General features: G+C 41.3%; 1 protein-coding gene across 1 annotated transcript in view; it reads right to left on the bottom strand.

The window, feature by feature from the left end:
* Positions 1-13,092, bottom strand: part of LOC122812560 (connector enhancer of kinase suppressor of ras 1-like) — a 719,099-nt gene that overhangs the window by 408,523 nt on the left and 297,484 nt on the right. The window lies entirely within an intron of this gene.

The raw sequence follows: 13,092 nt of genomic DNA on the forward strand, positions 1-13,092 counted from the left end.
TGAAGAGTATAAAATAAGGATCCACTGAAACATTTTCAGCTGAAAGACACTTTTTTCTACAGTAGACTATGCCCCTTCACCATAACAGAGGGCTGTGTCCTTAAACTTTCTCTCCAAATAACCACTGTTTTCCTGATTTATACCAAAATACAGTATATTTTTTGCAGTTATGACTGAATATTACTAAAGTTATTAGATCTCACTTGGTACGGTAGACCCTTATTCAGCACTAATTGTTTGTTCTTGTAGTTATTATGAGTTACTATTGTTAATCAGCTTATTTGGTGCCCGGTACTTAGAAGCTGCTTTTTTTTTACCTGTACGTAAGTGCACAAAAAGTTATAACTGAATCACCACAATGATGGGAAATATTACTTAACTATCATTGGCATATCCCTTGGAATTTCAGCTCATGAAAATAGAATTTCATTATTTTAATCGACATAAACCAGACCCTGACCAAAAAAAGAAAAAAAAAACAGCTGGGTGTTGCCTAAAATTGTAGAAGGCTATGCTTCTAAGATTCAATTAATTTTCAGTGAGATAAATCTTATAAACAGAAAAATATATTCATATAAATGATATGTTTACCTTATCACCATATTCATAATGACATCTCCTATTCTGATTCAACAGACATCGTCAATACCCTTGCAAACAAATATTGTGCCAACTTCACTCTAGAGACTTCTATTCAAAGCCCAAAATATCTGAAACTCGTATTCTCCCCAATTATCTCTAAAGATGATTTACTAAAAAGTGCTATCGAAAACTAAAAAATACTTCCCCCACGGGGCCTGACAATATAGCAGGCTTCTTAATTAATAACATTAAACTTGCCCTTGCAGACCCACTCTTTAACCTGTTTACGTTTAGGTACTGGCTTTGTCCCCAATGAGTGGTTCCCTGCCATGGTGATACCCTTCTATAAAGATGGTCTTACAACTGCTCTGGGCAATTACAAACCTAAAAGCCTCATCTGTAAAACCATGCAACATTATTATATTAAACTGGTAGATAAATAGTGACATGCCCTGCACATGGTGTAACTCAACCTGGCAGAAGACTATGACACCATCCCCCATGCTGGCATCATACAAAAGCTAAAAGCTTTAATATTTACCTATAAGTGGTCAGATGGATAACAAACTGGATGAAAGACAAAACTGGCATGTTGCCATGTTGCAGGCACCAAATCACAAATTATGAAAGTAATGTGCAGTGTCCCTCAGGTCTTGGTGCTGGGACCGCTCCTTTTTGGTATTCACTTTTCATGCATCCAAGCAGACAACTAAGACCTCTAGTTAAAATATTTTGAAGATGATGGCAGCCTGGGGTGGTTAAGTTACCCAATGACATCCAAGCTCTCCAGAATATACTCTCCCTAGTGAACTCTTGGTGTACTAAAAATAGGCTCAAACTGAATACTAAAAAGTGGAGCATCATCATTTTTAATGGACAACCCCTCCCCTTATCATACTGTATAGACAACACACTACCACAAAATGAAAATGTAGTCAAGGACCTAGATTGATATCTCCCTCTCTTTTCACAATTTTATGACAATGGTTCCTGGCAAATCCTTTTGTTTAGCTCAACTAATTGTTAAAGGAATATCATCTTGGTCTAAAGGGATAATCACTCCCTTTTACACAGCATTAATCAGACCATTTATCAAATAAACCACCCATTTGGGCTGTATCTCACTAAACACATCCAACAATTAGAAATAACACAAAAATTCCTAACCAAAGAACTCATAGGCATAAAGTTCCTGATCTACCAAGAGACTTTTGAGCAGGGATTTTTGTCTCACTTAGCATGGCATTGGACAGTCAATTGTCCTGGACCTCTAGCATCTATGCAAGTACATTATCTCCTCTGGTATTAGAATCAGAGCCAAAATATTCACTAACAGAAAAAGAAAACATGGTGGAGGAAGAACTTTATAACTAAATGACTTCCAAACCTCTGGATTAAACCTTAGTGACATGTTAAACAGTGTGTCTCACTACCTTCCTTTAAATGCTGTCAGATAACTGAATGGGTATCCACATGTTTATTCTGGGACTGACTGGTATGGCCATCCTGGAGAAAGAATGTTTGATCTGAGGGAGAGTAATGGCAAAGTGTGAATGGTCCCAAGATTCAGTGGCCTTTAAATATCTATGAAACTTATTAATATGACAGAAGTGGAGAGAATAAAAAATACACCACTGAAAAGAGAAAGAAGCTGAACAATTATTTTTGTTTTAATACTTACAGAATAGGAAAGGGTGTCAAATACACCACACAAAACTTTCTTCATTAAAGAATCAACACCCTTCCCTTTACAGAAAACCACTTGAGGCACTGTGGCTAAAACAGCATATAAAACAATAGCGTTGAAGAGATTCATCACATTACTCTAAAAATAAATGGAGTATATAAGCAATGTTAACACATACTAAACTACCATGGGAGAAAGAGGTGCTACTGGAAGACTGATGGAGTCATTCCCAATAAAGAGGTAGAAAATTACACCCCAGTTTCAGTTACTTTAGTGACAGGGAACTGACAGGATCTCTTGTAAAAGACAGTGGTTTGGATTCTGAAAACCTTGCTGCATCGAACTAAGTGAATTTTCACAAGTGGCCATGTACAGGGTATGTGCAATTAAAAAGACCAGAATTCATGATGTAGTTAGCCTAAACAATGTAATTGGACACACTTTCTAATGAAAGCATAATAAGATGTATGATAATCAGGCAAAACAAGAATGCAGAGAAATTTGGAAACATTAAATGCTGCTGAACAGAGTTGTGCCACTGAACATTTGAACTTGGCTGAATGACTGTGTTCAGACTGACTAAACCACAGATTAACATTAGGGGTTTCCACAGCTGTAGTAAATGTGTACCTGCAACAACCTCTCAATGCAGCTGCTACGTCCAACAGCACACAATGTTGCCTGTGTAGGTGGAGATAACCTGACCTCACTTAACATTTCATGGCCTCCATGACACCAACATTGTAGACCAGTGTTGTGCTGACAGAGGCATCATCCATGAAATTGTAGAAATGAATCATCCTTGTCTGTAGCCTTATGGGAGTCATACAGTGCCTACCTCACTGGATACCAAGATATACGTGGCTTTATGTATATTAGGTAATGGGAACTTTCAGAGACCAAATGGGGACGTCTCAGGCATCTGTCTCAAGAATACCCCAACAGTTTCTTGTTACCATGCTCTAGAATGATGGGGAGCATATGTGGTTCCCGGGTCTATATCACTTGACTGAAATACATATTCATCGAATATGCATTAATTGAATTCTAAACACTGAAATTCATTTCAGCGAACTTCGGACTTTTTTCCAGGGTTAGGAACCACTCACCCACTAGCACTCCGGAACACACACTGCACTAATCAAACCCACCCAAGTGGAGGGCTCTGAGATTGCACTACATTGGGGAAAAGGACAGTTGTAATGATGGCCAAGTGCTGACCCGTGGTTCCCACATACCCAAGAGGTTATAGCCAATACTATGTGGCATTTTTATGATGAGGTTACAGTCAATGCCATGTGGATTTTTATATGATATAGTCCATTTCCCCTGAGGTATTGTGGGCCATAGACTGTACGTGCACTTAATACAGGCCTCAGCTGTTATAGTAGAAAGGAGGCATGAGAACCACAGTGGGCATCACTTCAACTGCCAAGTGGTCTGTAATGCACACAGTATCAGCTACAATGTGTGTCCAGGTTACCCAGCCCATTATCATGACCCCAACATACAGCTCACCTGACTCCAACATACAGCTCACCTATGTCCTGTATCAATGGTTTGTGATTAGTTACTTAGCACAGGAACATCTTGTTGGTGATACCAGATAGCCTCTGGAACACTGTCTCATGAAACCCTTAAGAAATCCACAAAATCTAAAAGACCATAGGTACAACTAACTGTGTCCAGTTGTAAGACAGAAACAATACTGAGCATCTGTCTGAGATGCTGAAGGCATGGTTTCACTGTCTGGATACATCTAGTGGTGCCTTGCAATATGACCCTGCCACATGTGACACAATACTATCTGTGCAATGTTGCACAATATTATACTTAAGAAGCAGTTACAGCAGGGTGGGCACTTACAGGGCCAGCAGTTCCCACAATATTAGGCACCCAAGAGTTGACTCAGACAAGAAGTCAGAGGAGGAGCCAGAAGCTGGATATGATCATGCCAGATGGAGACAGGTAAAGGATGCTGTAGCACTAGCAAAGATGCATCAAACTGCACTTAGCTTTACAATATAACATACAAGAGTTAAGCAGATACTCTACAGTAAAAATAATGCATGCAAAATCAACACCATGCATAGGTTGATCACACTGTGCATCAGAAATTGTCAACCCAAGTAGTGTAAGGGTAAGATGCAGTTTTCATTTGCACCTTCTGAAGAAGAGAATGCATGATTGCAGGCCTATCATAGGGAAGTGTATGAATGTGAGTAGTGAGGAATACAAAAATAAGTGCTTTTATGTAAAGAAGTAGTACCATGGGGGAGTCTGTTGAAAATAGTTAAACTTACTGTAGGTGTGTGATATGTTTGCGTGCATGTGGGTCTGCTCAGCATTCGTTGCAGTACTAACAGGTCCAAGGCATGCACGGCGAAGGTTTCAGCATCCCATACATGCCCATGAGAGCTGGCTTTGCCATAAGTTGCACTGCATGAATCACAATCATGGTTAACTTCTAGCATGCCTCATGACCTCAAGTGACAGTGGCTAGGAGATACTCCAGCATGATGATGGCCACGACCACAGGGATGACCTCTTGTAGGAGTAGACACCTCCACAACAGATATTGCTGTTGAATTGCTAGCACTGCAAGAGTGAGATCCTGCTTGTCCACGACCATGTTGGTCATCATATGTGGATGCAGCATTTGACAAGCTCTAAGGATGGCCCCTTGCCTCTGCAGGTGAATCAGACAAGACATTGCACATTCCAGTGTGTCATGGCAGGCAGCCTTTGGTGGAGTATCTACAGTTCCTTTTTGACTTGACATTTTCCTGATTGATAGTATGCTCATCAGCCTGTCCCCCCTCTCTCTGTCTGTCTCTGATGTCTGCACAGTCTTGGTATCCATAGGCATAGAGTCTATGTCCATGGTCTGTGTTGGGAATGTGGTGGTCATATACTGTATCCCCCTTGACTGTGGCAGCTGATCCATTTCATCAGTACCGAAGGCTGCAGGTCCACCAACATCAGACAGGGGGATGCCCACAGTGCTAATGTAAGATAAAGAATCACCTGTGAATACAGCATAGTGTAAAATATACAGTGTAGGTACGACATAGCGCTAAACTTATATAAGCAACTGAGATTTCTACAACTTGAAACATTATAAAAATAATACCCTATGACTATACCTTGTGCAGCTGGATGTGGTTGCTGCATTCCAGGTGTACCTGTACACCATAAATCAGACAGATTTAATTAACTTTTATTGTAACTAAAAGCTAGAGAGGGAATGCAGGTACTGCTACACCAAAAGAGAACTGTATATGTCGGGTACCAACACTAGATGCTCTCTGGGGCCAGAACAGCTCTTCCTCAATATCCAGCACCACAATGTGGGACTCTGAGGAGGTGGTACTCCCTTTAACAGAGTCCAAAAACTCTTTTCTCTCTGTGAGAGGTGGTAAACTTGACAACCCTCACAACTGTGGCCATGCATTTCTGTGCCACAGCTTTTACTCTGTGGGTGACAGCACAAATCATATTCATGGCCCTGCTTTGCACCACTTTGTATCAACAGTCCTGCCCAACAGCTTTCACATTGGTGACAGTCTCAGTCAAGGAACAATTATAGCATGGCCGGTTGGCTGCATTTACACTGAAGAGCTGTTGGCTATGGAGATGGAGAATTTGCTGCATCAGAAAATTTGAGATTACATGTAGATACTGATGTCCCAGCAGATGCATCAGTCTTTTTGTTTGCCCTGCTCTTTAGCCATTGCTTTGCTGATATAGAAATCAGTGGATGTAATGGGTCTATATTACATGATTGAAACACAAAAAGAGTGAACACTCTTTAATCGAACACTAATGGTCGAAACCAGAAAATATTGAACGCACGGAACAGCAATTTTTTTTCCCAGGAAAAATCTCTGAGCCATTGTCGAGACTTTTCCATTTCCTCCACTGTGGTGCAATCTCAGAGTTGGTATATTTAAGTAGGAGAGTTGTGGGGGGGGGGGCAAAGCCCCCCACTTTAATATGTCTATGAATTTTTATTTTCTTTTTGGAGCAGCGATTTTTTTCCATGGGAAAATAATCACTGTTCCGTGCATTCTATATTTTCTAGTTTCGAGAATTAGTGTTTGGTTAAACAGCATTCGCTCTTTTTGTGTTTCGTAACAGCTCTGCTACTGCAAGCCCTTACAAATTCAAACACTTATGCTATTAAATATTCTGTATATATAATGCCTGACAGTTAGATAAACACCAGGCATTTAGGCTTACTAAGCACATCTCCCCCACAAAACAATCAAAAAAGTGAAACTGACCAAGGACACATGACCATTACAATCACAGTTACCAATATTTTGCCTAATGACATAAGTGCAGTACATACAACAATAGCATTACATTGAACTTTGACTGTGAGCTCAGGGGTGTGTATCCCATCCAGATTTACAATCCTAATTGCTGTACCATTACAATCACCTTCTCACTAGACTTAGGCAGGCACATTTAAAAGTACTGACAAGCTTGCATACCTTACAGTCAAGAGGCTGACTATCTGTTAAAAGCATACATAGTACAAATGAACAAATTTATAAGTAGTAGTACTTACTTTATACAAGTAGATATATTAGGCTGAAGAAATTGTTTTCCAAAATCACCTTTGTCAGTAATCAAACTGAAGTAGTTTTCTTTTTACACCATAATGCAATGCTGTGCTTCTCATCACATTTATATCTTGTAGATTCATCTGTCTGAGCATGATGATTATGCTAATTATGGCTCAACTCATTATTGTTTTTGAATCTCTCAACTTGTGTGATGAGCATACCTGGTAAACATTTTACAGGTGTGTGCTGATGCCCTGCAAGCAGCTTTGCACATGCAGCCAGTATATGCTTTTAGGGGTCGGAGAATTGCTATCTCATGTTTACCCATCTGCACATGGAGTCATTATACAGTATGTTTTCTTTACATCATATACTTATACTAAGGATTGCCATGATTCACATCTTAAACTGCCATTGTGAACCATAATAACAGAGTAACTATATTTTCTGAGATTGCCATGCTGCACAAATGAGATGCCCTTGAAAGCCTGATGTTTGCATGGCAGATGGGAGATGCAAGACTTGATTTAAGTTCCAGTTATCTGACATTTTTTCCTGAGATTCTCCAAAGTGAGACATCGTGACTGGAGTAGAAGAGGATAGCATTTCTTTTACAGCACATAGGTGGAATAAGGAGGACTCAAACTATTTATTTATTACATCCAGAAGGATTATGGCTGGAGGCTAATACAGGAGGGCTACAATGGGCTTCAGTAGAAGACTAAAGTCTGGAACAGTTTAAATCAGGCTGCCACCAGGTCATCACACACTTGGGAGAACAGTGCTGTCAGCATCACAGTGACATGAAGTGCTGCAAATCTGACCTCCTTAGTCAATGAAAGGATGACGTTAAAGCAGCAGACACCTCCAACTGGTTTTGGTCAATAAATCTAGTTAGTTTTCTGTACCCCAACTATCCTCTCTATTTTTCACGTGTTAATGTCAGCTTCTTCAGGCTAATATCTTTCTGCATGTTTCATGCCCCTTTCATCTTTGTGTTCTGCCTGATTTTGTCACCATCTCCCTTTGCAGTTGTGTGCCCATTATATGTTTGTTTCTATGGCTTTACTACCACCTGTACCCTCCCCTCCTTAGGCTTGATTCCCTTACTTCAGTCCTTCCTTCCACAGCACTCAATATATGTATCCTTAAGTTACAAAACGAGATCAGCACATTAACAATACCAACTGTTTACATGGCTTCCCCAAAGGCCCATTATGAATGTTTACTACAGCTGCTTGTAGTTTACTGTAACTTCATCTCATTCAATGTTCCTGTGGGTCTCTACTGTGGCCATGGAGAGGAGCTGTTTGCTGCACACACTTGCTTGACTGCATGCATTGTTAATGAGTCGTGGGCCTTATTATGCAGGCATATTATAGTACTGCCTTGGCTGTGATCTCAGATGTGACATTTCTGAATCTCCTGAAGTGAATTACTGTCTGTCTAAAGGCCATCTAGGCTCAGGGTTAAAGGTAGGTCAGATTTACAGATTATGTGAGGCAAACATGGCATGCATGGTTCTGTTTTTTATTATACTGTTATGTACTTTACTGTTGCACTCCAAGGAAGCCCATTTTAGAAGAAAAAGAAACTAGTTGCTTTTTTGGGTGCTGGACTTTGATGATGATCTATTTTATTCTTTAGATATAGATAAAAAACATATTTCCAGAAAGAGTCTTCTGTTATTTCTTGATTTCTTTAATCTCCTGAATTACGTACTGAAAGATTTGATCCCAAAAGAAATTATCTGTTTTATTTCCTGAATCACTGGCTGTAGCAGGAGATAAAGTACAGCTGTGTAAAATCTTATAACAGTACATGTTCTTCTCTTCACTGTGGCAGTATTCTTTACTTATAGGGATCTCCCGCCTAGGGCAGCCCAACAGTCGGTCAGTATACTAAAGCCTTATGATCTTGTATGTGCCATACATCACACATATTCACCCCATACATGATGTAGGGCATAAAAGTGATGTACAGATGCAGTTACCCAGAAATGAATTGCTCCAGTAGAGAACAGTCCCTATAGGACAAACTAATCCATGCACAACCAGAAGCAGCAGAAGAAAAAGGGGACACTCTCAGCCATAAAGGAATCCAGTACAAAAAAACAGAACAAACAAAGAGGGGATAGGAGGGAGAGAGTGAATACTGTAACAGTGGAAAGGATATCTACTGTTATGGTATGATTTTACACAACTGCACTATGTCCTTCCATAGCACCTTATTCTTTACTACAGTGAGAGTAAAAAAGATCAAGGAACAGAATGGGAGGTGGAAGGCTGAGAACAGCCCTCAACAAACCCATATAAAATGGCTCTAGCAAAACCTGCTCTGACCCTTGAAACCATATCCAACTTATAATGCTTAGTAAAGTAATACACTGAAGACCAAATAGCAGCTTCAAGGGTAGAATTGGTGTCCAACCCCTTGAAGAAAGCAACACAAGAGGCAACAGCCCTAGTGGAATGAGCTCTTACAGAGGCAGACAATATTTGTCATGAAAAGGAGAACAAAAAGAAATGGCCTTACATATCCAGGAGGAGATGTTTTGGTTAGAAACAGCCAAACCTAATGTCCTATGATGAAAGGAAATAAAAAGTTGATAAGACTTACAAATGGCCTGAATTTCATCCAAATAGTACCCGAGCTGTCTGCTCAGAAACCCAAGGTATGCAGGACCTACTCACTAGCAGACTGAGGAGAAGATTAAAGCAATTGGAGTTGTACTGACTGATTAAGGACAACTGATTTACTGCTTTGGGCATAAAAGAAGGATTAGCATGATGGGACACCCTATCCCTGTGAAAAAAAAACTAAAAAGGAGGAATGGCCATAAGGGCCTGAAGCTCGGAAACCCTGCGAGCAGAAGTAAGAGCCAGCAACAACAGTCTTCCAGGTGCAACGCTGCAAAGAAACAGAAGCTACAGGCTCAAAAGGAGCCTGAAACAAATTTTCCAAAACAAAATTAAGGTCCCAAGGAAGAGGAATAGGTGTCCTTGGATGCCTAAGATGCAGGATGCCTTTACGAAACTGCTTGACCTCAGAATGAGAAGCCAAAGGAAGATTTAAGGGCAGGCAAGCAAAAACGTCTGAAAAATGAGCTTTCACAGAAGAACAGGCCAAGCCAGACTGGTGCAACTTACTCAAATAGGAGAGGACCAAAGGAACCCCCACTGAAAAAGGGTCCTGGTTATAAGCATGACACCAGACAGAAAACCTTTTTTCATTTGGACATATTATATTTCCAGTTGAAGGCTTTCTTGCCTCCTGTAAAACCGTGAACATGTACTCAGAAAGAGGTGCCTGAAAGGGGTCAAAACTGTATCACCCACAGTATCAGCTGAAGAGTGGATACATGAGGATGGATGAGAGGCCCCTGTCCTGTGTGAGAAGGTCCAACTGGTGAGGTAAACTGTAGCGACTGTCCCTGTCCAGAGAGGGGGGGAAACTAGTGCTGTCTTGGACAAAAGTGCGTCACTAGCAAGATTTTTGAGGAATCCAGCTTAATCATATGCAGGACTCCTGAAAGTAGATGTAAGAGGAAGGAAAGCATAAAGAATCATCCCCTTCCAAGAAAAAGAAAGGGAGTGTGTTTTCCATGCTAGATGGCATAGTATTCTGGAACAGAAGGGAGGGAGCTGCTTGTTCAGAGGGGAGACAAAAAGATCTGAGGAATACCCCAACAATGGACACTGTCCAGAAATGCATCTCTGTGAAGCATCTGTTTGTGAGCCTATGTTTTGGGTTTGCTCAAAGTCTGCCAGTAGATTGTTCTCTGAAGGAATGTACACCACCTTAAGATTTTATTGATAACCGAGAGCCACCTCTCAGGCCCGAAGAGCCATCCTGTAAAGGAGTTAAAATTGTGTGCTCCCTGCTTGTTGACATACCACATCACTGTAGTGTTGTCTGTTTACACCTTCAAAGGGCTTAGAGAGAACATGGGATGAAAAATTTGAAGGGCCAACATCAGAGCTCACATCTCTTTTATGTTGATATGGTCGGACTTCTGATGTGGAGGCCAGAGACTTTGAACTTTCAGATGACCACATGCAACCCCCCACATCATGTCTGAGGCATCAGTGAACAGTTCTTGAGAAGGGACTGAAGGCTAAAAGGGCAGGCCTGAGTTGAGAGCAAATTGCTGAATCCACCACTTGAATTCCATTTTTAGACAAGGAAGGAGAGGTGCACTGAAAGCCAGATGGTAGCAAAGCTGCAGCTAAACTGACATGAGGTACCAGCAAAGCTTCAACATATGCAAGAGGCCATGAATTCCAGGGCCCAAAGAAACTCTCTGGCTGGTATGGCAGTCAGAGGAAGAATAGATTGAAAGAAGGCTGTCAATGAAAAAACTTTCTGGGGTGGAAGAGAGGCCAACATTGGCACTGTCTGAATCCTGCATCCCACATACACATGATCCTGAGAGGTAGTCAGGACCAGCTTTTGGAAGTTGAAAGTGAGCCTCATACTTTGAAGACAGATGGTGAACTCCAGATCCCGTAACAGAAAACTAGAGGAATCACAGGAGCAAGGTATTTTGTGAAAACCTTGGGGCAACAGAGAGGCTAAATGGCAAAGCAGAGAACTAAAAATGAGAGGAAGAAATAGAGAAACATAAAAGCTTCCTGAAAAGAGGGTGAACAGAGATATGGACACCAGAAAAGTCTACGGAAGTAAAAGAGGAAACAGGGTTTGAAGAGTAAGCATCAGAAAAGAGGGGACATTGAGAAAGGTGTTGAGCAGGGAGAAATCTAGAATTGGTGTCCAAGTGTCCTCCTTATGAGGAACCAGGAACATTCTGGAATAAAAACCCTTACCCACTTGGGAAGGGGGAACAGATTGAATGGTTCCTTGATTAATCAGGAACCCTAGGACCTCCAGGAAATGAGATGTTGCTCTACAGGAGGTTGAGGAATCCCTTAAAAAGAATGGAGACCCTTCCATACCATGAAGTAACCTTGATGGATGACACAAAGAACCCAAGAATATGAAGTGATAAGAAGCCGATTTGGAAGCCAAAGGGACAAAGGAACCTGATCTAAGAGTGAGGGGGAGATTGACAAAGAAAAGCATTCTTTTCAGATAAAGGAGCTTCTGGGCTACAGAAGTCTGAGAAGGCTTAGCAGAGGAGACTCACCTGCCACCCTTCCTGCCCTTGATGGCCTGGCAGGGCTGCCTGTGGACAAAAGCAGATCTAGAAGGATAACTCATCTGGAAGTTAGGGGGAAAATATGTTTAAGGTCCTGCAAGGCTTTGCCTTTCTCATGAACAGTCTTAAACAGGTCTGCAGCCACAGTCCCAAAAAATATGTTGATTATTCAAAGAAGCATCCAACAACTTCACCTCAATGTTCTCAGTCAAAGACTGAGGATGAAGGTAAGAATAACACCTCATGACAGACCCAAAACTGCACCCATGGAAGAGGCATCAGCAGCATCACAGCTACACTTGACAGAATGGTGAGCCACTGGAGAAGTAGAAACTACAACAGATTAGACAGAAGATTTTCCTGCAGAATCAGGGAGGTCAGAAATAACCTGACAAGCTTGAGCAATCAATACCTGGCCATATCTGGTCACGTGGGTCTGGTAATTACTAGCCCTAAAGGCCAAAGTAAAAGCAGTGTAAGCTTTCTTACCAATCCTCTCCATTGTCCTACAATCATTATCAGAAGGCAAAAGTTTGGAAGAGACTGACACCACAGCAGGATCAGCAGAAAGACACTTGAATAAAACATGACAATCCTCATGGACCTTATAGAACTTATCAGGTTTCATAGGAGCAGGAAGCTGAGATTCAGGAGACTTGGATGCAGCAATCAAAGTGTCTAACAAGGCAGCCAACAAAGGAAGATATGCCAAGGGTTTAGGAGTATCCACCTAAATAAACTCATAATACCGCCTCTGAATATCAGACACTTAAGAAGAATTCCATTTAACATATTCCATCATTCTAGCAATCATGTCCCCAAAGGACAATTCCTCAAAATGAGACTCAGGAATGAGACGATTGCCCTTCATCCAAACCATAAGCCAAAGGCAACTGTGAAGAATAGGACAAGGACCCCTCATCAGACTCTGAATCCTCATCTGAGGAATCCCATTCCTAGGCCATTTCGAAGGGGTAGAGTATCAAGGAGGAGCAGGCAATGAAACCCCTTGAGGAGACCATCAGGGCCTTCAAGTCAGAAAGCAAGCCCTGAGTAAACTCTTGCCATTCCCTTTGAGGATCCTTAGGATG

The sequence above is a fragment of the Protopterus annectens genome, chromosome 1.part1 (genome assembly GCF_019279795.1).
Source record: "Protopterus annectens isolate FY-2018-M chromosome 1.part1, PAN1.0, whole genome shotgun sequence".
NCBI classification, from domain to species: Eukaryota; Metazoa; Chordata; order Ceratodontiformes; family Protopteridae; genus Protopterus; species Protopterus annectens.